We start from the raw sequence: 27,942 nt of genomic DNA, 5'->3' as shown, positions 1-27,942 counted from the left end.
AAAAAAAAAAAAAAAAAAGAAAGAAAGAAAGAAAGAAAGAAAAAGCCTCCTGTATTTAAAACTTAGTTCTTACTAAGGGACTATCCTGAGTTTGTTTTCACTGTTAAGATGTTGTCGACTATTAAGAGACGTTTTAATGACTAACATTACATAATAAATAGATTTGTTTTCCTGCATACAATGTCACTACATGAGTGGGTGTTTATTAAACGAGTTTCTGATTGGCATAGTCTTTGTATTAGATCAGACTTCATTTTATTTCTTAAAATATATGTTTTCATACGTACCACATTATTGGATTTGAGTTTGTTTTTTGTTTAACGACGCCGCTAGAGCACATCGATGTATTATTGTAACCAGTATATACACTGACGACTAGAGCACATTGATAATGAGAGAGGAAACCCGCTACCGCCAAACAGACATGATAGTACACACCAAGGCTTTTGTTATACCAGTTATGGAGCACTGGCAGGAACGAGAATTAGCCAAATGGGTCCACTGACGGGGATCGATCCTAGACCGACCACACATTAGCCGAGCACTTTACGTGTATCGTTAAGTAAACATGACAGCAGCTTGCGAACAGCTTCCTCATTACACGTACGAGTTCAGGTGTTCGGGCGACTTGTAAACACTGTGTTCAATGACCATTGTGTTTGTAATGTATAAGGCTTAATAATTGGTAGTAATGGCAGACTTCTTTCGAACATCTTGCTGGAAGTTTAGTAATATTTTGCTGGAAACTGGATCATTTTTGGGAAGTAATACATGTATGCAAAGAGGTTTAAAGGTGTCACGTCAAAACTACAATATTTAGTTAGTTTCACATTTATTTGTAATAAATAACTACAAATGAATCGATCCCATGCATAATCTTTCCAAAATTAACTCTTGAATAATACTTTTTAATTTTTGCACTGGACGACAAAAGGGTTTCCCGAATAAGTTGTGGCTAAATATAGCATGGCCACCATCTTTGTTTGTTTTGTCAGTTGACCAAAAAGAATTCTAGGTAAACTTAGTGTGTTGAATGTGAACGCATGAAAAGATGACGTCACTAGTTAATGTGTGTGACACGCTCTCAAGATTCCGACCCTAAATCTTGTTTTGTTATGTCCAACGATTTCCACGAAAACGTTCCAAAACTATCACAAGCACTAATTTAGTGTTGTTATAAATCAAATCGTTCTATATTAATTTTGTTTACGATCCACGGAATTGTTTTCTTCTAACAATTGATTGATAGAGTTACTTCCCTTCAAATTGAAAGGCAAGTTCGGTAACTTTCGTGAGATATCGGACGAAGAGTTCCAATTGTCGAAAAATTGTCTTCACAAAACTATGCGACGTTTTTCGATTTACTCCAGCGACAAACTGGCTTTGTAGAACTTTAGGGATCTTCTGATAAGCTAGGGGAGGGGTTCTTCACTGATACTGATAAAGTTTACTGCTAAATCAAATATGTCAATAAAATCTCGATTCGCTTCATTGTTGTTTTTTGTTTGTAAGTGGTCACTGGGATTCATTGGAACAATTGATTGCATCAAACCAAGTGTGTACTTGAATACTAGATTTAGAAATACTTATTCTTACAGAATAAAATTAACATTGTAAATGATAAAATTGGTAATTCTACCATTTCTTAGATACACTATGTTATGAATAGAACCCTTCTTTTTCAATTTTCATTTAAAAATATGTTGGGTATAACGTATTTACGTGCTTCTACTAGTATCCAATTAAGGTTCCAAGCACGTCTATCATGGACACACTGTCCAGCTGCCCCGAACAGAAGTTAAGAAGTGTTGGTATGAGAGGAAACCTGCTGCTTATTGCTAAATAGCAAGGGATCTTTTTTATGCACTCTGCTACAGATAGGACAGTACATATCACAGTTGTGGACATTGGTCGGTGTAAGTGGTTACACCTAACCATTGAAACACACACTAGCTTTAGTGTCGGTACAGCAATAACAAATCCCATTTCCAATGTGTGGAATTTGAACCTAGTACCCACCAGCCTTAAGCCCATAGCATTACCACCACACCACGGAGATGGGTAAACATATTGTGAATGGTATTGTTGGATTGCATAATGTATTTCTATACATGCAGAGGTTATTTTGGATACCGATAGTCAACACCTCTATTTAATATCCATAAGTAACATTGCATGTGTGTGTGTGTGCGTGTCCTGAATCTCTCTCTCTTTCTCTCTCTCTCTCTCTCTCTCTCTCTCTCTCTCTCTCTCTCTCTCTCTCTCTCTCTCTCTCACACACACACACACACACACACACACAAATAGACACATACACAAACACGCATACACAGAGAGAGAGAGAGAGAGAGGAGAGAGAGAGAGAGAGAGAGAGAGAGAGAGAGAGAGAGAGAGAGAGAGAGAGAGATCAAATTATTTTCACACCTCAACTAATGCCCCATTACTTGTATATCAAAGGCCGTATGTGCTGTTTTGCCAATAGGGAAGTGCATATAAATGATCTCTAGTTGCTACTAAGGAAATGTAACGGGATCAGATATTAATGCATATTTGACATCCATCAGCCAATGATTAATTCATCAATTTACTCCAGTGATGTCGTTAAACAAAACAAACTGTGTACTATGTAGCTATAGTACAAATCTACAATGCTGGTTACTATAAATGTGATCTGCGTAGTAACAATGTCGCTATAACTGTCAAACAGATTGTTATATTGATTATGAACTACACGACAGCTGTAATACTTTCCTAATGCCTGGTCACAATTATTAATTGTCATCTCCGGAAACCAGCTCGGTCTCCAGAGTATTCCAACTGCAAACAGATATTGTCTAAGTTTTAAGAACTAAGCTTTCATCGTTTGAACTGCCCCTTCCCCCTCACCACCATTCCATGTTGAGGGCAAAAAAAAAAAAAAAATATATGTGGTTGTTGTTTGTTTGTTTTTGTTTTGGTGGTGAGGTGATTAAGCCATCGGATATACGGCTGGTAGGTACTGGGTTCGCAGCCAGGTACCGGTTCCCACCCAGAGCGAGTTTTAACGACAATACCTACGTGTCCGTCTCCTGTCTCTGTCTCTGTCAAATTATTGTGCATTGGTGTAACATGAGGACGGTGGGTCTAGGATCGTCGGTGGTCCCATTGGGCTATTTCTCGTTCCAACCAGTGCTTCACCACTATTGTAACAAAGGCCGTGGTATGTGCTATCCTGTCTGTGTGACTGTGCATATAAAAGATCCCTTGCTGCTAATCGAAAACAGCAGCCCATGAAGCGGCGACAGCAAGTTTCCTCTCTCAGTATCTGTGTGGTCCTTACCCATATGTCCGACGCCATATAACCGTACATAAAATATGTTGAGTGTGTACCTGTACGTGTATTTATTATCCAACTGGACACCCATACCCGGGGGCGGGATGTAGCCCAGTGGTAAAGCGTTCGCTTGATGCGCGGTCGGTCTGGGATCGATCTCCGTCGGTGGGCCTATTGGGCTATTTCTCACTCCAGCCAGTGCACCACGACTGGTATATCAAAGGCCGTGATATGTGTTATCCTGTCTGTGGGATGGTGCATATAAAAGATCCCTTGCTGTTAATCGAAAAGAGTAGCTCATGAAGTGGCGACAGCGGGTTTCCTCTCTCAATATCTGTGTGATTCTTAAGCATATGTCCGACGCCATATAACCGTAAATAAAATGTGTTGAGTGCGCCGTTAAATAAAACATGTCCTTCTTCCTTCTCATACCCGGGAAATTAAAAATCATAATTTCTCACTGAAACATTATTGTGCATTGGTGTAACGTTGAGGCGAGACATAGCCCAGTGGTAAACCGCCCGCCTGATGCCCGGTCGGTGTAAGATCGATCCCTGTCAGTGGGGCTAATTGTCGTTTCACCGAGAGCACCACGACTGGCATATCAAAGCCCCAGGTATGTGCTACCCTATCTCTTGGATAGTGCATATAAACATCCCTCTTTACTAATGAAAAAAAAATGTAGCGGGTTTCCTCTCTAAGAATATAGGTAAAAATGACCAAATGTTTGACATTCAGTGGTCGATGATTAATAAATCGGTGTGCTCTAATGGTGTCGTTAAACAAAACAAACTTTTTGGTTTAACATACACTATCATAGATTTTGCGGTTACATACCAATGGCCTTGGTGGATCCAGTCAACGAATTGTTTTTCTCTCGTTCCAACCAGTGCACTACTACTGGTCAAAAGCATATACAAAATCCCTTGCTGCATTAGGAGAAATGTAGCGATGACTACGTGTCAGAATTACCAAATGTTTGATATCCAATAGCCAATTCACTATCATAGGATTTTGCGCTTATATACCAATGACCTTATCGGTTGAGTGCTCGCTTGAGGTGCTTACGGATCGAACCACCTCGGTGGATCCATTCAAATGATTTTTTTTTTTTGTATCTCTGCACAATACAGAGTCGATTGGCTTTGGGTATAATAGTGGTTGATTCTATGAATCTCCATCTAGTGCCTCGTCTGTATGTGGACAGCCACTAGCAAGGAGATCCTTTACCGGACAATACACCCTTCTGACCGCCAGACTACTTTACTAAATTAAACCTGGCACACGACAGAGCTCATTGGAATAAACACAGATGTGATGACATGCACTCAGGAATCACTGTCAAATGTGTTTCCAAGAACCCGATATTACTTAGAAAAAGAAGCGACCCTAAATTTGTTTTGATGTATTATTATGTTATATTATATTATATTATATTATATTATATTATATTATTATAACAGTACAATGTCTATATTAGATTATCATTCAAATATTTCTGGTCTCAAACTAAATTACGCTAAGACAAAAGTAATAAGGATAGGAAACAAAAGGTATTAGAAAGAAGTTTTTCGTCACATACTACTACTACTACTACTACTACTACTACTACTACTACTACTAATGATAATAATAAAGGTTGGGGTCTTGAATCACTGCTATAGGCTATTCGTATTCTATGTTATAAATTATTTTAATATATACTTTACATATAATATACATGCAATTACTCTTAATGTATGTACAAGATCTTTAAAAAATAAACCTAGAGAAACCAAAATCAAAACGAGAAACCCACCAAAAATTATATCTGATAAAAGCAAGATCATTCTGGGGATCAGAAAGAAGAGTAAGGAAGGAAAGAAAGAAAGAAGAAAGAAAGAAAGAAAGACAGGAAGAAGACGAGAAAGGATAGCTTTGTGTTTTCCCACTCAGCAGTTTGAGGGTAAGCAAAACAGACAAAAAATATATTTCTAAACATCGTTTTTTAGTACAGAAAATTTTATTTGCAAACGTTTCATTATTATTATTATTATTATTATTATTATTATTTTATTTCCTTTTGTATTCTGTTAATTTTTTGTTTTGTTTTGTCGAAAAAGATTTAGCCATGGTCCAATTTTTAATGAATTGTTTTATGATCACAGCTTTTATTAATTTTCAGTGACTTGTTTTATGATCACAGTTTTTATTTAGAATATATTTTTCTATTTCAAGTTTTTTTCTTCTGAATTTTCATTCATTTTGATTGTAAGCCAGTTTACAAATCTAATTTGTTCATCATTTATCATGCCACAGTTCATTGTTTTTCCCAAATTGAAGGCTGACACCAGTCGCAGCCAACATCCATGTTTTTGGTCTTGCCATAAATTATATACAATCAGATTCTTGCAATGTTTTGCAATTTAGCACCAGAAACATCACAACATCTTTTTTTACGACGGTAATAGTCGTAAAAAAGATGTTGTGATGTTTCTGGTGTTAAATTGCAAAACATTGCAAGAATCTGACTGTATATAGTGAATCTTATATATATAAATGTAGTAGTAGATAGAATACGTTGAATTATTCTATATTGGAACCACTACAGGTTTGACTTTCAAACATTTAAAAGATAAAATATTTTATCCTGCAACCACAGTTTTTACTGACAGAATATGATGACGGATAAAGAAAAGTCGTATCTGTATAGTAGCAGGATATGACTTTTCACGTCACTCATGTGACGTCACACGCATAGCTACATAGCAAATTCGCTCATTTGACCGCTAGGTCATCGTACAATGTGGGGTCATCGTACACTGTGGCTGAAATAATAGAAATAATAGCTTTCTCCCTTAATTTTTATGGTCTGCAGGACAACGATAATAACTAGTTAATGACGTCTGTTATCTGCTTTATCCTGTACATGCCGAATGAGACACTTCCCATTCTTACCTTTACAGGATAAAGCAGATATCTGACGTCAATAACTAGTTATTCTCTATGTATTTTTTTGCATGTCAGTAGTCTATTAATTAATTATACGTCCTTGCTTCAAGCTAAAAGCTTATCAGCACGGCAGTATTCTAACACACGACGTACACAAAGTAATTAGACATGTAAAAATGATTTGTTTTCTTCTACAGTTCTTAAATACACAGTGATCCTTGTAAACTAGGACATATAACATATTTATCTCCACGAGGTATTGGAAAGGTGATCCAAATAATTATTTATAAAGATACTGAGCTTTCTGCTCCCTTTACGGAAGAGCATGAGGGCCAAGCGAAAAAACCCCACGTTTTTGGTTTTTCGAGTTATTAGCTAGACATTTCGAGATACTAACTTGAAATTTCAAGTTATTATCTAGAAATTTCGTGATATTATTGTAAAATTTCGAGATACTAACTTGAAATTTCGAAATAGTATCTCGAACTTTTTTTTCACTTGGCCCTAATGCTCTCCCGTACTTTATCTACCTAGCTACCTAAAATAAAATCGTGCTTATATCCAATTAAGGTTCAAGCACGCTATCCTGGACTCACACCTCAGCTATCTGGCTGGACAGTGGGTTAATTGTTAGTTATTAGTGGTTAGTGGGAAAGGAGATGGTGTAGTGGCTGAAACCGGGCTGCGAACCAAGTACCTACCAGCCTTATGTCCGATGGCCTAACCACGACACCACTGAGGCCGGTACCGGGCTGCGAACCCAGTACCTACCAGCCTTATGTCCGATGGCCTAACCACGACACCACTGAGGCCGGTACCGGGCTGCGAACCCAGTACCTACCAGCCTTATGTCCGATGGCCTAACCACGACACCACTGAGGCCGGTACCGCGCTGCGAACCAAGTACCTACCAGCCTTATGTCCGATGGCCTAACCACGACACCACTGAGGCCGGTACCGGGCTGCGAACCCAGTACCTACCAGCCTTATGTCCGATGGCCTAACCACGACACCACTGAGGCCGGTCTGTTCTCTTTAATATCAGAGGAAAAACTGCTTGAAAAAGTGAAACCGTCCACCTCAGTGTGAGCACTGTCAGTGTACGCTGACGGTACGCCACATTTTCGTGTAGTATAATCACCTGAGAGAAATTAGAAAATATATATTTGGAAGAAGAAATGTGATGGAATCTTCTCGATTCCATCCTGAACATTTCTTGCAATTTCCTCGTTATTCTAAATAGAAATTTTACCTATCTGTGATATTTGTATTTTTTTTGCACAGATGTTTTTACACCGTGTTTTAGTTTACGTCTTGAATTTTTATCTTGATGTTGTTCATCACTTCACGTTTGCATTTATCTCAGTTTGACACCCATTAACCAATGTATTTTTTGCGTGCTGGAGTGTCATTAAACATTCATTCATTTGTTCATTGATTCATTGATTCATTCACAATACATTCATTCATTCAAAAAGATGTTTTGAGTGCGTCGTTAAATGAAACATTTCTTTCCTTCATTCAATCAAAAAGTGACTATATTGATACTAGTTTGTATATAATGTTAAAAATAAGTAGGCGATATTAAAAAAACAAAACAATAATACAATATAACAGAGAAGTTTCAACATTTGTCGGAATAGTAATTATTGGTAAAACAGAAACGCTCATGTAACAAGTCATTGACAAAACAAAACAAAAATCATTTCATAAACCGACACTTGTTGTCATAAGGGTTTGGCCTGCAGACGGTGTTTCCATGGTGATAGTCGGGTCCATCCGGCACTTTTAAATTTCCAACAAATATTGTGTTCTTTCTAAGTCTACTTTATCTACAAGCGTGTAAAACACATCAGCGTACGAGTAAGGGGAGGGGCATTAGTGTGTGTGTGTGTGTGTGTGTGTGTGTGTGTGTGTGTGTGTGTGAGGCAACTGCTCTCTAATGCTGAAGCAAAACCTCAAATTCGGGCAAAACTAATACAGATATTCCGGCAGAATGTGCAAGACAAGACAAGACAATAATTTATTACACCCAGGCCGTATTCTACGGCATATGAGGACATGTGTTGAATGGTAGGACATGATTTACAAGAGCAAGCATAGTATAATAATAATAATAATAATGGTAGTAGTACAAGACAAGACGAAACAAGAATTTATTACACTGAGGCCGTTTCTGCGGCAAATGAGGACATGTGTTCAGTGGTAGGACATGATTTACAGGATCCAATATAGTATAATAATAATATTGGTAGTAATACAGATATAATACAATCGCAAAAATTAGTAAATGTATAGAGGATATTTCATTTTTTTTGGGTCAAATATGATTTATATCTCATCGATTGAAGTTTGCGCGACGAGTGTGATATGATTGCAAACTTCACGAGATGAGATATAAATCATATTTGACAAAAAACATGAAATTGTCTATTTATGATATAACTTTTGGCAATTTACCTGTATTTTTTAAAATGCCAGCAGCAAAATAGTCCCGACTTTGTTACAGTGAAGATAACACTTTATACAGTGACGATAACACATTTTAGAATGAAATAATGAAATTTTTCACTCTAAAATGTGTTATCGTCACTGAGTGACTGGTAACACTTTTATTTCATTGATATTTTAAGATATTTCGCTAAATGTTATATAATAAGATATTTCATCAATAGTATATAAATGAAGTTAAAAATACGTTATATGTTTGCTACATATAGTTTGGGGTGGGTGTGTACAAAACATAAAATCAATGAACCAATTTCGAGAACTTAATCAGCATTTGTTTTTGTCAGTTCGTGGATTATATTTTTGACATATTGTTTTAATATCTCTCTCTCTCTCTCTCTCTCTCTCTCTCTCTCTCTCTCTCTCTCTCTCTCTCTCTCTCTCTCTCTCTCTCTCTCTCTCTCTCTCTCTCTCTGATAATCTGGTTCCATATTGGCTTGTTTAAAACAGCTCCATACACTGTTTCCATGGTCTCTCCATAGCGTTTATTTTTGTCTTTCTTGAAGATTTTCTTAATTTTAGTATACTTTATGCATAACCCAGCTTGACATCCAGTAGCCGTGGTGTTCCTTCTTATTTTGAACCGTATATATACTGGACTAACTTCAAGGTGTTTCATCAACTGACACTCCTGTTGTTACTGGGGTTTCGTCTGCCCATGATGTTTCCATGGTAATAGTCGGGCCAGCACTTTCAAGTTCCGACAAATATTGTGCGGGTTTTTTGCTGGAGTGTCGTTAGCCGTTCATTCTATCATTTAAAATACTAAAATATATTAACAAACTGAATTTGAAATTTAATAATAATAATAATAATAATAATAATAACAAATAAATAAAAATAAATGTCATGTTATTTTCAGCACTCGCGAACTTGTAGGGATTAAGATAGTGCAGGGTGCACATTAAATCAATACTTTTCTTAATGTGCAGTGCGAGTTGTTTCGGTTTATTTAGCAAATTTAAAATGGCAGGCAAATGTTTTATGTTGAAAGATTTATTTTGTTAATAATGATGCAAGTACATCAATCTGGATTTAATGAGTACGATAGGCTATATATTTTTGGTTTTTGTATCCATTTCCGAGCTACTCTCGATATACTAAAGTCAAAACTTATACTAGCTCTACTACCCTTTACAGTTTAGACTTACCATTCAAAAATTCGCGCCAAAATTCCTTCAAATCAAAACTGCGCACCTTTTCTGTTTGGCATATTAACTGCTCCATTCAAAATTCCATAGCACCACCACCTACCCCCGCCTGCTACCGATCCCGGTCGGACTGCTGGTGCTCCCTTGCACCTGCCAGTGCAGGCGGTCCCTCCTTCCACCCCCCCCCCCCCCAACTTTCTGTCTTGGACGAAAGAGCTTGCTCCGCAAGCACTTGCGCCCACGACATGCGTGCGCTACAACAGCTTGCTCTGAATGTGCACGTTAAACCCTATGACATGACATCACATCCATTTCCTGTACTATTTCGGTTGAGAAACTGTTGAAACATGGTGCCACAAGTTTTGAATACCAGCTATATATAGGGTATGTAACAATATGCGGACGTAGAAAGAACCACACTTTCTACATCCCTTCGGACTAGGGTTAAGAAGCATGAATAATATTATGATTATTATTATTATTATTATTACCGAGTCACCAGAGTTTAAGTTGTCATACTCTCCACGTCACCAAATGCAAATGAAAATTGAAAAAAAAAATCTAATACAAATATGCCGTTTGTAGATCTACCGCAGCTTTGACTGGCTCCCTAATTATTTGATCAGTGTATTTGCTACAACGCATTAATGTATAGAGGATACGCCCCGAGTGTCTTGTGATGTCATAATTTATCAGCACGAACTGACAAAAGTATGAAATCCGAGACTTGGGTAGGACTAGGCCCTGTTAGTTCCTCCCCCCCCCCCCAAATAATATAATATTGGTTCATTAATTTTAATTTTACCTATCTGTGATATTTGTATTTTTTGCACAGTATTTTACACCGTGTTTTAATTTACCTCTTGATTTTTATATTGATGTGTTTTATCACTTCATGTTTGATTTATCTCAGTTTGACACCCATTAGCCACTGTATTTCTGTGTTCTGGAGTGTCGTTAAACATTCATTCATTTGTTCATTGATTCATTGATTCATTGATTTCATTCATAATACATTCATTGATTCAAAAAGATGTTTTGAGTGCGTCGTTAAATAAAACATTTCTTCATTCATTCTAAAAGTGACTATATTGATACTAGTTGCATATAATGTTAAAAATAACTAGGGGATATTAAAAAAAACCCAATAATACAATATAACAGAGAAGTTTCAACATTTGTCGGAATAGTAATTATTGGTAAAACAGAAACGCTCATGTAACAAGTCATTGACAAAAAAAAAATCATTTCATAAACTAACACTTGTTGTCATAAGGGACTGGTCTGAAGACGGTGTTTCCATGGTGATTGTCGGGCCCATCCGGCACTTTAAATTTCCGACAAATATTGTGTTCTTTCTAAGTTTACTTAATCTACAAACGCGTAAAACACACCAGCGTACGAGAAACGGGAGGAGCAGTGGGGGTGGGGTGGGGCAACTGCCCCCTAAAGCTGGAGCAATTTTAACCTCAAATTCGGGCAAAACTAATACAGATATTCCGGCAAAATGTGAAAGACAAAACAATAATTTATTACACTCAGGCCGTATTCTACGGCATATGAGGACATGTGTTGAATGGTAGGACATGATTTACAAGAGCAAACATAGTATAATTATAATATTGGTAGTAGTACAAGACAAAACAAGAAACTAGACAAGAATTTATGACACTGAGGCCGTATTCTGCGGCATATGAGGACATGTGTTCAATGGTAGGATATGGTTTACAGGATCCAATATAGTATAATAATAATATTGGTAGTAATACTGTGACGGTACATGCTCTTAATTTCTTTTCGCCTGTGGCAATATTAATTGTTTTAGAAGGCCGTGTGCAGTTCCAAATGCACTTAGCCCAGGTGGGCAACTTGTTACGTGTGGAGGCCATGTGGCCAATAGTTACGTAATAACTCCGCTAGTGCTGTTTATGACGAGGGGATTGCTCGCGGAATGGCGACAGCCAGTCTGACGATCAGAGAAAAATATACCGACTCTGGGAGAGGTGGAATATCAGATGATAGGTGAGGTACCGCGTTGTACCCCCAGGCGATATTCGCTGTCTCTGAGAGTTTTGAATAAATAGCTAGGATTTTAGATATATCGAGGAGAACCATAGGAAGGCTTCCAGGGGGAACGTTAGTCCGTCCGGAGTGGTAAATATTTTTATTGCTGCTCTGTGTATAACCTTGATGTGATTGATGTGACTTTAAATATTTTAATACTGTATTATACCAATATTATTTAGACGGTGCTGCCGGTCATCTGACGCAGTAATCTGTAGGCTCACTGTCCTAAATAATTATAAACAGCTTAACCAGTCATCCTAGAGGACCTAGGTAAACTGTAGGTTATTGTCTTTATTGTGATAGGTACCAGTATTAATTCTGTGTTGCAAGGTTACTGAATGAGTAGTTAAGGGTTAATTAAAAATTAACCAGTTAGGAATAGAGTTGTAATTCCTTTATTAATTAAGTTCTCCTGGAAGCGTTTCTCAATTATCACACGTGTGGGTGTTGTGTCACGGTGAAGTGATTAGCATATTGTGTAAACTAGACACCTAGAGATTAACTAATTAAGTGATCAGTTCTGGGTTGTTATTATTTGTTGTTGTTAATTAACTACTGCGGCAGTACATTTGTCAGCGTAGGTTAATACAGATTCCAAAGTGTATTGTGTTTTTGTTGTGTTTTCTAGTGAACTAAACGTGCTATATTACATATACTTTATATAAGATCGTATCTCTGATCATACCTAGACGAGCCACTCGGGTAAATACTGCTCGATACAGAGAGATCTAATAGATATACAGTTAGGAGAGATATTTGGATAATCGTGCTTCATCCAGTTACGGTTATTATAGGATCCCCGTGACAAATACAGATATAATACAATTGCAAAAATTAGTAAATGTATAGAGGATATTTCATGTTTTTTGTCAAATGTGATTTATATCTGATCGAGTGAAGTTTGCAATCATATCTTCTCATGAGTCGCGCTTGCGCGACGAGTGTGATATGATTGCAAACTTCACGAGATGAGATATAAATCATATTTGACAAAAAACATGAAATTGTCTATTTATTATATAACTTTTGGCAATTTACCTGTATTTTTTTAAATGCCAGCAGCAAAATAGTCGTGTCTTTCTTACAGTGAAGATAACACTTTATACAGTTAAGATAACACATGTTAGAGTGAAATAATGCAATTTTCACTCTAAAATGTGTTATCGTCACTGAATGACTGGTAACACTTTTATTTCATTGATATTTTAAGATATTTCGCTAAATGTTATATAATAAGATATTTCATCAATAGTATATAAATGAAGTTAAAAATACGTTATATGTTTGCTACATATAGTTTGGGGTGGGTGTGTACGAAACATAAAATTAATGAACCAATTTCGAGAACTTAATCAGCATTTGTTTTTGTCAGTTCGTGGATTATATTTTTGACATATTGTTTTAATCTCTCTCTCTCTCTCTCTCTCTCTCTCTCTCTCTCTCTCTCTCTCTCTCTCTCTCTCTCTCTCTCTCTCTCTCTCTCTCTCTCTCTCTCTCTCTCTCTCTCTCTCTCTCTCTCTGTTTTTGATAATCTGATTCCATATTGGCTTGTTTAACACAGCTCCATACACTGTTTCCATGGTCTCTCCATAACGTTTATTTTTGTCTTTCTTGAAGATTTCTTTAATTTTAATATACTTTTTGCATAACCCAGCTCGACATCCAGTATCCGTGGTGTTCCTACTTATTTTGAACCGTATATATACTGGACTAACTTCAAGGTGTTTCATTAACTGACACTCCTGTTGTTACTGGGGTTTCGTCTGCCCATGATGTTTCCATGGTAATAGTCGGGCCAGCACTTTCAAGTTCCGACCAATATTGTGCATTTTTGTTGCTGGAGTGTCGTTAGCCGTTCATTCTATCATTTAAAATACTAAACTATATTAACAAACTGAATTTGAAATTTAATAATAATACTAATAATAATAATAATAATAAACAAAAATAACAAATAAATAAAAATAAATGTCATGTTATTTTCAGCACTCGCGAACTTGTAGGGGTTAAGATAGTGCAGGGCGCACATTAAGTCAATACTTTTCTTAATGTGCAGGGCGAGTTGTTTCGGTCTATTTAGCAAATTTAAAATGGCAGGCAAATGTTTTATGTTGAAAGATTTATTTTGTTAATAATGATGCAAGTACATCAATCTGGATTTAGTGAGTACGATAGGCTATATATTTTTGGTTTTTGTATCCATTTCCTGTACTATTTCGGTTGAGAAACTGTTGAAACATGGTGCCATAAGTTTTGAATACCAACTATATATAGGGTATGTAACAATATGCGGACGTAGAAAGAACCACACTTTCTACATCCCTTCGGACTAGGGTTAAGAAGCCTGAATAATAGTATGGTTATTATTATTATTATTACCGAGTCACCAGAGTTTAAGTTGTCATACTCTCCACGTCACCAAATGCAAATGAAAATTGAAAAAAAATAATTCTAATACAAATATGCCGTTTGTAGATCTACCGCAGCTTTGACTGGCTCCCTAATTATTTGATCAGTGTATTTGCTACAACGCATTAATATATAGAGAATACGCCCCGAGTGTCTTGTGATGTCATAATTTATCAGCACGAGTTGATAAAAGTGTGAAATCCGAGTCTTGGGTAGGACTAGGCCCTGTTAGTTTTTCCCCCCAAATAATATAATATTGGTTCATTAATTTTAATTTTACCTATCTGTGATATTTGTATTTTTTGCACAGTATTTTACAACGTGTTTTAGTTTACCTCTTGAATTTTTATATTAATGTGGTTCATCACTTCATGTTTGATTTATTTCAGTTTGACACCCATTAGCCACTGTATTTCTGCGTGCTGGAGTGTCGTTAAACATTCATTCATTTGTTCATTGATTCATTGATTCACTGATTTCATTCATAATACATTCATTCATTCAAAAAGATGTTTTGAGTGCGTCGTTAAATAAAACATTTCTTTCCTTCATTCATTCAAAAAGTAAGTATATTGATACTAGTTGCATATAATGTTAAAAATAACTAGGGGATATTAAAAAAAACCCAATAATACAATATAACAGAGAATAGTAATTATTGGTAAAACAGAAACGCTCATGTAACAAGTCATTGACAAAAAAAAAATCATTTCATAAACTGACACTTGTTGTCATAAGGGATTGGTCTGAAGACGGTGTTTCCATGGTGATTGTCGGGCCCATCCGGCACTTTAAATTTCCGACAAATATTGTGTTCTTTCTAAGTTTACTTAATCTACAAACGCGTAACACACATCAGCGTACGAGAAAGGGGAGGAGCAGTGGGGGTGGCGTGGGGCAACTGCCCCCTAAAGCTGGAGCAATTTTAACCTCAAATTCGGGCAAAACTAATACAGATATTCCGGCAAAATGTGAAAGACAAAACAATAATTTATTACACTCAGGCCGTATTCTACGGCATATGAGGACATGTGTTGAATGGTAGGACATGATTTACAAGAGCAAGCATAGTATAATTATAATATTGGTAGTAGTACAAGACAAGACAAGAAACTAGACAAGAATTTATTACACTGAGGCCGTATTCTGCGGCATATGAGGACATGTGTTCAATGGTAGGATATGGTTTACAGGATCCAATATAGTATAATAATAATATTGGTAGTAATACTGTGACGGTACATGCTCTTAATTTCTTTTCGCCTGTGGCAATATTAATTGTTTTAGAAGGCCGTGTGCAGTTCCAAATGCACTTAGCCCAGGTGGGCAACTTGTTACGTGTGGAGGCCATGTGGCCAATAGTTACGTAATAACTCCGCTAGTGCTGTTTATGACCAGGGGATTGCTCGCGGAATGGCGACAGCCAGTCTGACGATCAGAGAAAAATATACCGACTCTGGGAGAGGTGGAATATCAGATGATAGGTGAGGTACCGCGTTGTGCCCCCAGGCGATATTTGCTGTCTCTGAGAGTTTTGAATAAATAGCTAGGAGTTTAGATATATCGAGGAGAACCATAGGAAGGCTTCCAGGGGGAACGTTAGACCGTCCGGAGTGGTAAATATTTGTATTTCTGCTCTGTGTATAACCTTGATGTGATTGATGTGACTTTAAATATTTTAATACTGTATTATACCAATATTATTTAGACGGTGCTGCCGGTCATCTGACGCAGTAATCTGTAGGCCCACTGTCCTAAATAATTATAAAAAGCTTAACCAGTCATCCTAGAGGACCTAGGTAAACTGTAGGTTATTGTCTTTATTGTGATAGGTACCAGTATTAATTCTGTGTTACAAGGTTACTGAATGAGTAGTTAAGGGTTAATTAAAAATTAACCAGTTAGGAATAGAGTTGTAATTCCTTTATTAATTAAGTTCTCCTGGAAGCGTTTCTCAATTATCACACGTGTGGGTGTTGTGTCACGGTGAAGTGATTAGCATATTGTGTAAACTAGACACCTAGAGATTAACTAATTAAGTGATCAGTTCTGGGTTGTTATTATTTGTTGTTGTTAATTAACTACTGCGGCATAAATTTGTCAGCTTAGGTTAATACAGATGCCAAAGTGTATTGTGTCTTTGTTGTGTTTTCTAGTGAACTAAACGTGCTATATTACATATACTTTATATAAGATCGTATCTCTGATCATACCTAGACGAGCCACTCGGGTAAATACTGATCGATACAGAGAGATCTAATAGATATACAGTTAGGAGAGATATTTGGATAATCGTGCTTCATTCATCCAGTTACGGGTATTATAGGATCCCCGTGACAAATACAGATATAATACAATTGCAAAAATTAGTAAATGTATAGAGGATATTTCATGTTTTTTGTCAAATGTGATTTATATCTGATCGAGTGAAGTTTGCAATCATATCTCATGAGTCGCGACGAGTGTGATATGATTGCAAACTTCACGAGATGAGATATAAATCATATTTGACAAAAAACATGAAATTGTCTTTTTAGTATATAACTTTTGGCAATTTACCTGTATTTTTTTAAATGCCAGCAGCAAAATTGTCGTGACTTTCTTACAGTGAAGATAACACTTTATACAGTGAAGATAACACATTTTAGAGTGAAATAATGAAATTTTCACTCTAAAATGTGTTATCGTCACTGAATGACTGGTAACACTTTTATTTCATTGATATTTTAAGATATTTCGCTAAATGTTATATAATAAGATATTTCATCAATAGTATATAAATGAAGTTAAAAATGCGTTATATGTTTGCTACATATAGTTTGGGGTGGGTGTGTACGAAACATAAAAGTAATGAACCAATTTCGAGAATTTAATCAGCATTTGTTTTTGTCAGTTCGTGGATTATATTTTTGACATATTGTTTTAATATCTCTCTCTCTCTCTCTCTCTCTCTCTCTCTCTCTCTCTCTCTCTCTCTCTCTCTCTCTCTCTCTCTCTCTCTCTCTCTCTCTCTCTCTCTGATAATCTGGTTCCATATTGGCTTGTTTAACACAGCTCCATACACTGTTTCCATGGTCTCTCCATAACGTTTATTTTTGTCTTTCTTTAAGAGTTCTTTAATTTTAAAATACGTTTTGCATAACCCAGCTCGACATCCAGTAGCCGTGGTGTTCCTACTTATTTTGAACAGTATATATACTGGACTAACATCAAGGTGTTTCATTAACTGGACTTCTACGGCATATGAGGACATGTGTTGAATGGTAAGACATGATTTACAAGAGCAAATATAGTATAATAATATTGGTAGTAGTGTAGCAGAATCATTTTATTGTACATAAGATATTTTAACATTCTTTTAAGTAAATGTCAGCAGTTAGCTTGGTTGCAATACCAAGCTGTGCACCTATTCACCTGAACACAGAAATGCTCACTACTAACATTCTTTCCTTTGTTCGATCTTTTCTGTAGCTTGGATGTTGATTAACATCCAAGGTAAAATCTCTAGAAGTGTTAGGATCTGGGCACTTTCAAGTCAAATATTCAAACGAGACAGTTGTCAGCATTTTGTGGTTTGCAAGAATTAAGATTTAATAAGGTTAGTAAATGTTTTATAGTGTTCAACTAAATACTATCATAATATTAAATAGTTTATATTGTGAAAGTTAGTTGTTTTAATATATAAATCCAAATAGACTTTATGTTGATATTGTTAAATGAAATGTGATATTGTTAAATGAAATAATTGTTAAGTAAATGAAACATTTAAAGATGTGTGCGCGTGTGTGCATGTGTGCGTGTGTTCAAAAAGTATATAAAAAGTTATATATTATGGTGAGTAAGTGTAGTGGGTAGTGTGTTTGTTTTATAAATTATTATGTATATAATATTTATCTTTATTCTATATCGTATAGATAATATTTATTAATAGATGTCCATGTGTTTATGGTATGTTATTATTTTATAGGCATATGAACATGTTTTAAAGTGGTGGCTTATGAAGGATAAAAGGGGCCCTTGTCCCATATACTTGGTAAGCTACAGATATATTGTTTTGTATAATTCTTTAGATAAATGAATGTTTATAGATAATTGATATATTTAGGTATGTGCTGTGTATTATTTAATACACAGGTAGGTTTATATTTTCAATGCAGATATGGATAACATCTATTGTGTATAATTTAAATGTATTTGAATGTGATTATATGATATTTGTGTATAACTGATTGTTATGTTCATTATATGTTACTGATTATATTTATCAGGATTACCGTGTAGTATAATTCTGGTCATTATGTTTTCATTATAAACTGTTTGGTGAACATTGTGACATTCCACTGTAACTGAAGTTTGTTTTGTTTATGTTTTCGGTGTGATATCATTAAATGAACTGTTTGATGAACATTGACATTTGAGGAATTCTTAGTTTGACTGTGTGATGCATTAGTTAGCAAGGCCTTGCAATTTATTTATTTGAATTTTGAGGTTTATTTGTGTCTATTCTTTCTGATGATTGCCTGCAGTTTTGAATTTATATTTTGAGATAGCTTGCAATTCTTAATTTAATATTTGGGATTGCTTGCGTTTTTTAATTTAATTTTGATATTGCTTGCAATTTTGAAATTAATTTTGTGTGTGAGTACCTGCAATTTAGATATTTTATGATCCATCATTTGCAGTTTATTTATCATTATTAATTTAGTTGATTTATGATTACTTTCATTTATTGATTGGTTGCTCTTTACTTATCCCCCCCCCCCCCCCCTTGTTTCAGCTGCTGATGATGGTGTCATTTATGTATTTATTTGTATATTAGTTAGACTGCCATTATTTTGTTTAGTAGCTTGAATTTTTTTTTTTTTATTCTGATTATGTGATCATTCCACCTCACCAACCCTCTAGTTATTGAATTTTCCTACTTATTGCTTATTTAGTTTCTTATATTAAATTAAGTTAAGATAACTAAAAATAAATAAATAAATAAAATAAAATAAAATAAATAAAATAATAATAATAATTATAATATCTTGGTGAACAAAATAGTTTGGGAAATAAAAGTAGGTTATTTTCTGGATTTACCTGCAGGTTTATTTCCTTTTCCATAACACATGCACTGCATATAAGCATATTCATTTATCATTCATAGAAAGTTATTAAATATATAATTGCTTTACCTGTTGACAATAACGTGGTCAACAGCTTTACGGTTTACACCGTGTATACTATAAAAACTGATTGTCACTAAGGTATATAGTGGTTATTCAGTTGCTAGTTGTTCTTTTCCTACCTACTTATTCATGTGAGTTGTTCTTTTCCTCTCTTTGTTTTGGCATTTATGATTTGCTTGTTTATACTTATTATTTTTGTTCTCAACATGGAGAAACCCTCTAAAGAGGATGCAGAAAAGCTGATTGATGCATTTTCAGAGCTTGGTGAGATACCTAAAGTTGATACTGCGCAAGATTTGGTTCATTGGATGTCCAGATTTTCCTGAGCCTGGCTTTTCAGGTACTCATGTTCCTTCTTTTTCATCACATGATCAACCTATTGCTGTATTGAACCCAGTTAAACTTCCTGTATTTTCTGGTGATGCAAAGGATGTTGAGTTTGATTTGTGGCGTTATTCTGTCAACTGTTTACAGAAAGATGGAACACTTACCTCTCAGGTTCTTGATGAAACAATTCGACAGTCTCTCAGAGGTAGGGCAGCTAGAGTTGCTAGGACAGTGGGACCAGACGGTTCTACATTTGATCTGCTGGCTAAGTTAGACAGTATTTTTGGTACTCTTGATACCAATGAAACTGTGTTAGCTCGATTTTATAGTGCCAAGCAAGGTGAAAAGGAAGATGTTGCTAGTTGGACTTGTAGATTGGAGGATTTTCTTAGGGAAGCTATCGATGCAGGACAAGTAGATCAGATGGAATTCAATAGAATGTTACGAAATATGCTTTGGACTGGTCTTCTGCCGGAATTGAAAGATACCAGTGGGTATTTATTCGACAGTATACCCGAGTTTGATTCTCTTCGTCAATCTCTAAGGAGGATTGAGAATGATCATAATCGACGTAAGAGACAAGTTTCTTTCAGCAAGAAAACCAGTCCTTCTATGACAATGGTAGACTCATCTGAATCATACCAATACAAGGAATTGAAAGGTATGATTCAGAAGTTGACTACTGAAGTTTATGAGTTGAAGAAACAACAAACGTCAAGTCGACCTAAATTCAACCCTAGAGCACAGCAGACTTCAACTTCATATGAACCAGGCAATCGTTTGAATTTCATCCCAGTCTACCAGGAGCAGTCCCATCAGTATTCTAGGGGAAGACATTTTACTCAGGGTCGATGTTACACAGATTCTGGTGAACCTGTGTGTTTCCGTTGTCATCAACCTTGGCATGTGCAGTCGGGATGTCGAGTGCGCATGGATCACAGCAGGAGACATTTAAATGGGAGGTAGCCTATGTACAGGGGTGGTCCATAGGCGTTTCTCAACAGGACAACACCCCAAACCGAGATGCTATGACAGGTCTTGTTGGTCTTGCTAATGAATCTGATATTAGTATCAGTGGTATTCCAGCTAGAGCACTGATAGACACAGGGGCTACAGTTTCAACCATTAGTGAAGGATTTTATCACCAGTGTTTTAGTGATCTTCCCATGAATCTTATTACTTCAATTCTGAATACTGAGTGTGCGGATGGGTATGATTTACCCTATTTGGGGTACATAGAAGTTGAAATCAGTGTTGATGGTGTTAGTGGCATGCCCCAACTTTACTTGTTATTAGTGGTACACCTCATGTCCACAATTAAAACCTTACCAATCTAATTAAAATTAGCTCCACTATTACATGTGGATCTAACACCAGCCAGTTGGAGCTCATGTCCACCAATTAAAACCTTACCAATCTAATTAAAATTAGCTCCACTATTACATGTGGATCTAACACCAGCCAGTTGGAGCTCATGTCCACCAATTAAAACCTTACCAATCTAATTAAAATTAGCTCCACTATTACATGTGGATCTAACAGCAGCCAGTTGGAGCTCATGTCCACCAATTAAAACCTTACCAATCTAATTAAAATTAGCTCCACTATTACATGTGGATCTAACACCAGCCAGTTGGAGCTCATGTCCACCAATTAAAACCTTACCAATCTAATTAAAATTAGCTCCACTATTACATGTGGATCTAACACCAGCCAGTTGGAGCTCATGTCCACCAATTAAAACCTTACCAATCTAATTAAAATTAGCTCCACTATTACATGTGGATCTAACACCAGCCAGTTGGAGCTCATGTCCACCAATTAAAACCTTACCAATCTAATTAAAATTAGCTCCACTATTACATGTGGATCTAACACCAGCCAGTTGGAGCTCATGTCCACCAATTAAAACCTTACCAATCTAATTAAAATTAGCTCCACTATTACATGTGGATCTAACACCAGCCAGTTGGAGCTCATGTCCACCAATTAAAACCTTACCAATCTAATTAAAATTAGCTCCACTATTACATGTGGATCTAACACCAGCCAGTTGGAGCTCATGTCCACCAATTAAAACCTTACCAATCTAATTAAAATTAGCTCCACTATTACATGTGGATCTAACACCAGCCAGTTGGAGCTCATGTCCACCAATTAAAACCTTACCAATCTAATTAAAATTAGCTCCACTATTACATGTGGATCTAACACCAGCCAGTTGGAGCTCATGTCCACCAATTAAAACCTTACCAATCTAATTAAAATTAGCTCCACTATTACATGTGGATCTAACACCAGCCAGTTGGAGCTCATGTCCACCAATTAAAACCTTACCAATCTAATTAAAATTAGCTCCACTATTACATGTGGATCTAACACCAGCCAGTTGGAGCTCATGTCCACCAATTAAAACCTTACCAATCTAATTAAAATTAGCTCCACTATTACATGTGGATCTAACACCAGCCAGTTGGAGCTCATGTCCACCAATTAAAACCTTACCAATCTAATTAAAATTAGCTCCACTATTACATGTGGATCTAACACCAGCCAGTTGGAGCTCATGTCCACCAATTAAAACCTTACCAATCTAATTAAAATTAGCTCCACTATTACATGTGGATCTAACACCAGCCAGTTGGAGCTCATGTCCACCAATTAAAACCTTACCAATCTAATTAAAATTAGCTCCACTATTACATGTGGATCTAACACCAGCCAGTTGGAGCTCATGTCCACCAATTAAAACCTTACCAATCTAATTAAAATTAGCTCCACTATTACATGTGGATCTAACAGCAGCCAGTTGGAGCTCATGTCCACCAATTAAAACCTTACCAATCTAATTAAAATTAGCTCCACTATTACATGTGGATCTAACACCAGCCAGTTGGAGCTCATGTCCACCAATTAAAACCTTACCAATCTAATTAAAATTAGCTCCACTATTACATGTGGATCTAACACCAGCCAGTTGGAGCTCATGTCCACCAATTAAAACCTTACCAATCTAATTAAAATTAGCTCCACTATTACATGTGGATCTAACACCAGCCAGTTGGAGCTCATGTCCACCAATTAAAACCTTACCAATCTAATTAAAATTAGCTCCACTATTACATGTGGATCTAACACCAGCCAGTTGGAGCTCATGTCCACCAATTAAAACCTTACCAATCTAATTAAAATTAGCTCCACTATTACATGTGGATCTAACACCAGCCAGTTGGAGCTCATGTCCACCAATTAAAACCTTACCAATCTAATTAAAATTAGCTCCACTATTACATGTGGATCTAACACCAGCCAGTTGGAGCTCATGTCCACCAATTAAAACCTTACCAATCTAATTAAAATTAGCTCCACTATTACATGTGGATCTAACACCAGCCAGTTGGAGCTCATGTCCACCAATTAAAACCTTACCAATCTAATTAAAATTAGCTCCACTATTACATGTGGATCTAACACCAGCCAGTTGGAGCTCATGTCCACCAATTAAAACCTTACCAATCTAATTAAAATTAGCTCCACTATTACATGTGGATCTAACACCAGCCAGTTGGAGCTCATGTCCACCAATTAAAACCTTACCAATCTAATTAAAATTAGCTCCACTATTACATGTGGATCTAACACCAGCCAGTTGGAGCTCATGTCCACCAATTAAAACCTTACCAATCTAATTAAAATTAGCTCCACTATTACATGTGGATCTAACACCAGCCAGTTGGAGCTCATGTCCACCAATTAAAACCTTACCAATCTAATTAAAATTAGCTCCACTATTACATGTGGATCTAACACCAGCCAGTTGGAGCTCATGTCCACCAATTAAAACCTTACCAATCTAATTAAAATTAGCTCCACTATTACATGTGGATCTAACACCAGCCAGTTGGAGCTCATGTCCACCAATTAAAACCTTACCAATCTAATTAAAATTAGCTCCACTATTACATGTGGATCTAACACCAGCCAGTTGGAGCTCATGTCCACCAATTAAAACCTTACCAATCTAATTAAAAAATTAGCTCCACTATTACATGTGGATCTAACACCAGCCAGTTGGAGCTCATGTCCACCAATTAAAACCTTACCAATCTAATTAAAATTAGCTCCACTATTACATGTGGATCTAACAGCAGCCAGTTGGAGCTCATGTCCACCAATTAAAACCTTACCAATCTAATTAAAATTAGCTCCACTATTACATGTGGATCTAACACCAGCCAGTTGGAGCTCATGTCCACCAATTAAAACCTTACCAATCTAATTAAAATTAGCTCCACTATTACATGTGGATCTAACACCAGCCAGTTGGAGCTCATGTCCACCAATTAAAACCTTACCAATCTAATTAAAATTAGCTCCACTATTACATGTGGATCTAACACCAGCCAGTTGGAGCTCATGTCCACCAATTAAAACCTTACCAATCTAATTAAAATTAGCTCCACTATTACATGTGGATCTAACACCAGCCAGTTGGAGCTCATGTCCACCAATTAAAACCTTACCAATCTAATTAAAATTAGCTCCACTATTACATGTGGATCTAACACCAGCCAGTTGGAGCTCATGTCCACCAATTAAAACCTTACCAATCTAATTAAAATTAGCTCCACTATTACATGTGGATCTAACACCAGCCAGTTGGAGCTCATGTCCACCAATTAAAACCTTACCAATCTAATTAAAATTAGCTCCACTATTACATGTGGATCTAACACCAGCCAGTTGGAGCTCATGTCCACCAATTAAAACCTTACCAATCTAATTAAAATTAGCTCCACTATTACATGTGGATCTAACACCAGCCAGTTGGAGCTCATGTCCACCAATTAAAACCTTACCAATCTAATTAAAATTAGCTCCACTATTACATGTGGATCTAACACCAGCCAGTTGGAGCTCATGTCCACCAATTAAAACCTTACCAATCTAATTAAAATTAGCTCCACTATTACATGTGGATCTAACACCAGCCAGTTGGAGCTCATGTCCACCAATTAAAACCTTACCAATCTAATTAAAATTAGCTCCACTATTACATGTGGATCTAACACCAGCCAGTTGGAGCTCATGTCCACCAATTAAAACCTTACCAATCTAATTAAAATTAGCTCCACTATTACATGTGGATCTAACACCAGCCAGTTGGAGCTCATGTCCACCAATTAAAACCTTACCAATCTAATTAAAATTAGCTCCACTATTACATGTGGATCTAACACCAGCCAGTTGGAGCTCATGTCCACCAATTAAAACCTTACCAATCTAATTAAAATTAGCTCCACTATTACATGTGGATCTAACACCAGCCAGTTGGAGCTCATGTCCACCAATTAAAACCTTACCAATCTAATTAAAATTAGCTCCACTATTACATGTGGATCTAACACCAGCCAGTTGGAGCTCATGTCCACCAATTAAAACCTTACCAATCTAATTAAAATTAGCTCCACTATTACATGTGGATCTAACACCAGCCAGTTGGAGCTCATGTCCACCAATTAAAACCTTACCAATCTAATTAAAATTAGCTCCACTATTACATGTGGATCTAACACCAGCCAGTTGGAGCTCATGTCCACCAATTAAAACCTTACCAATCTAATTAAAATTAGCTCCACTATTACATGTGGATCTAACACCAGCCAGTTGGAGCTCATGTCCACCAATTAAAACCTTACCAATCTAATTAAAATTAGCTCCACTATTACATGTGGATCTAACACCAGCCAGTTGGAGCTCATGTCCACCAATTAAAACCTTACCAATCTAATTAAAATTAGCTCCACTATTACATGTGGATCTAACACCAGCCAGTTGGAGCTCATGTCCACCAATTAAAACCTTACCAATCTAATTAAAATTAGCTCCACTATTACATGTGGATCTAACACCAGCCAGTTGGAGCTCATGTCCACCAATTAAAACCTTACCAATCTAATTAAAATTAGCTCCACTATTACATGTGGATCTAACACCAGCCAGTTGGAGCTCATGTCCACCAATTAAAACCTTACCAATCTAATTAAAATTAGCTCCACTATTACATGTGGATCTAACACCAGCCAGTTGGAGCTCATGTCCACCAATTAAAACCTTACCAATCTAATTAAAATTAGCTCCACTATTACATGTGGATCTAACACCAGCCAGTTGGAGCTCATGTCCACCAATTAAAACCTTACCAATCTAATTAAAATTAGCTCCACTATTACATGTGGATCTAACACCAGCCAGTTGGAGCTCATGTCCACCAATTAAAACCTTACCAATCTAATTAAAATTAGCTCCACTATTACATGTGGATCTAACACCAGCCAGTTGGAGCTCATGTCCACCAATTAAAACCTTACCAATCTAATTAAAATTAGCTCCACTATTACATGTGGATCTAACACCAGCCAGTTGGAGCTCATGTCCACCAATTAAAACCTTACCAATCTAATTAAAATTAGCTCCACTATTACATGTGGATCTAACACCAGCCAGTTGGAGCTCATGTCCACCAATTAAAACCTTACCAATCTAATTAAAATTAGCTCCACTATTACATGTGGATCTAACACCAGCCAGTTGGAGCTCATGTCCACCAATTAAAACCTTACCAATCTAATTAAAATTAGCTCCACTATTACATGTGGATCTAACACCAGCCAGTTGGAGCTCATGTCCACCAATTAAAACCTTACCAATCTAATTAAAATTAGCTCCACTATTACATGTGGATCTAACACCAGCCAGTTGGAGCTCATGTCCACCAATTAAAACCTTACCAATCTAATTAAAATTAGCTCCACTATTACATGTGGATCTAACACCAGCCAGTTGGAGCTCATGTCCACCAATTAAAACCTTACCAATCTAATTAAAATTAGCTCCACTATTACATGTGGATCTAACACCAGCCAGTTGGAGCTCATGTCCACCAATTAAAACCTTACCAATCTAATTAAAATTAGCTCCACTATTACATGTGGATCTAACACCAGCCAGTTGGAGCTCATGTCCACCAATTAAAACCTTACCAATCTAATTAAAATTAGCTCCACTATTACATGTGGATCTAACACCAGCCAGTTGGAGCTCATGTCCACCAATTAAAACCTTACCAATCTAATTAAAATTAGCTCCACTATTACATGTGGATCTAACACCAGCCAGTTGGAGCTCATGTCCACCAATTAAAACCTTACCAATCTAATTAAAATTAGCTCCACTATTACATGTGGATCTAACACCAGCCAGTTGGAGCTCATGTCCACCAATTAAAACCTTACCAATCTAATTAAAATTAGCTCCACTATTACATGTGGATCTAACACCAGCCAGTTGGAGCTCATGTCCACCAATTAAAACCTTACCAATCTAATTAAAATTAGCTCCACTATTACATGTGGATCTAACACCAGCCAGTTGGAGCTCATGTCCACCAATTAAAACCTTACCAATCTAATTAAAATTAGCTCCACTATTACATGTGGATCTAACACCAGCCAGTTGGAGCTCATGTCCACCAATTAAAACCTTACCAATCTAATTAAAATTAGCTCCACTATTACATGTGGATCTAACACCAGCCAGTTGGAGCTCATGTCCACCAATTAAAACCTTACCAATCTAATTAAAATTAGCTCCACTATTACATGTGGATCTAACACCAGCCAGTTGGAGCTCATGTCCACCAATTAAAACCTTACCAATCTAATTAAAATTAGCTCCACTATTACATGTGGATCTAACACCAGCCAGTTGGAGCTCATGTCCACCAATTAAAACCTTACCAATCTAATTAAAATTAGCTCCACTATTACATGTGGATCTAACACCAGCCAGTTGGAGCTCATGTCCACCAATTAAAACCTTACCAATCTAATTAAAATTAGCTCCACTATTACATGTGGATCTAACACCAGCCAGTTGGAGCTCATGTCCACCAATTAAAACCTTACCAATCTAATTAAAATTAGCTCCACTATTACATGTGGATCTAACACCAGCCAGTTGGAGCTCATGTCCACCAATTAAAACCTTACCAATCTAATTAAAA

This window comes from Gigantopelta aegis, chromosome 14 (assembly GCF_016097555.1).
Source record: "Gigantopelta aegis isolate Gae_Host chromosome 14, Gae_host_genome, whole genome shotgun sequence".
In the NCBI taxonomy this organism is placed as follows: domain Eukaryota; kingdom Metazoa; phylum Mollusca; class Gastropoda; order Neomphalida; family Peltospiridae; genus Gigantopelta; species Gigantopelta aegis.
The sequence above is the reverse complement of the archived record's forward strand: the minus strand, read 5'-3'. Positions refer to the sequence as shown.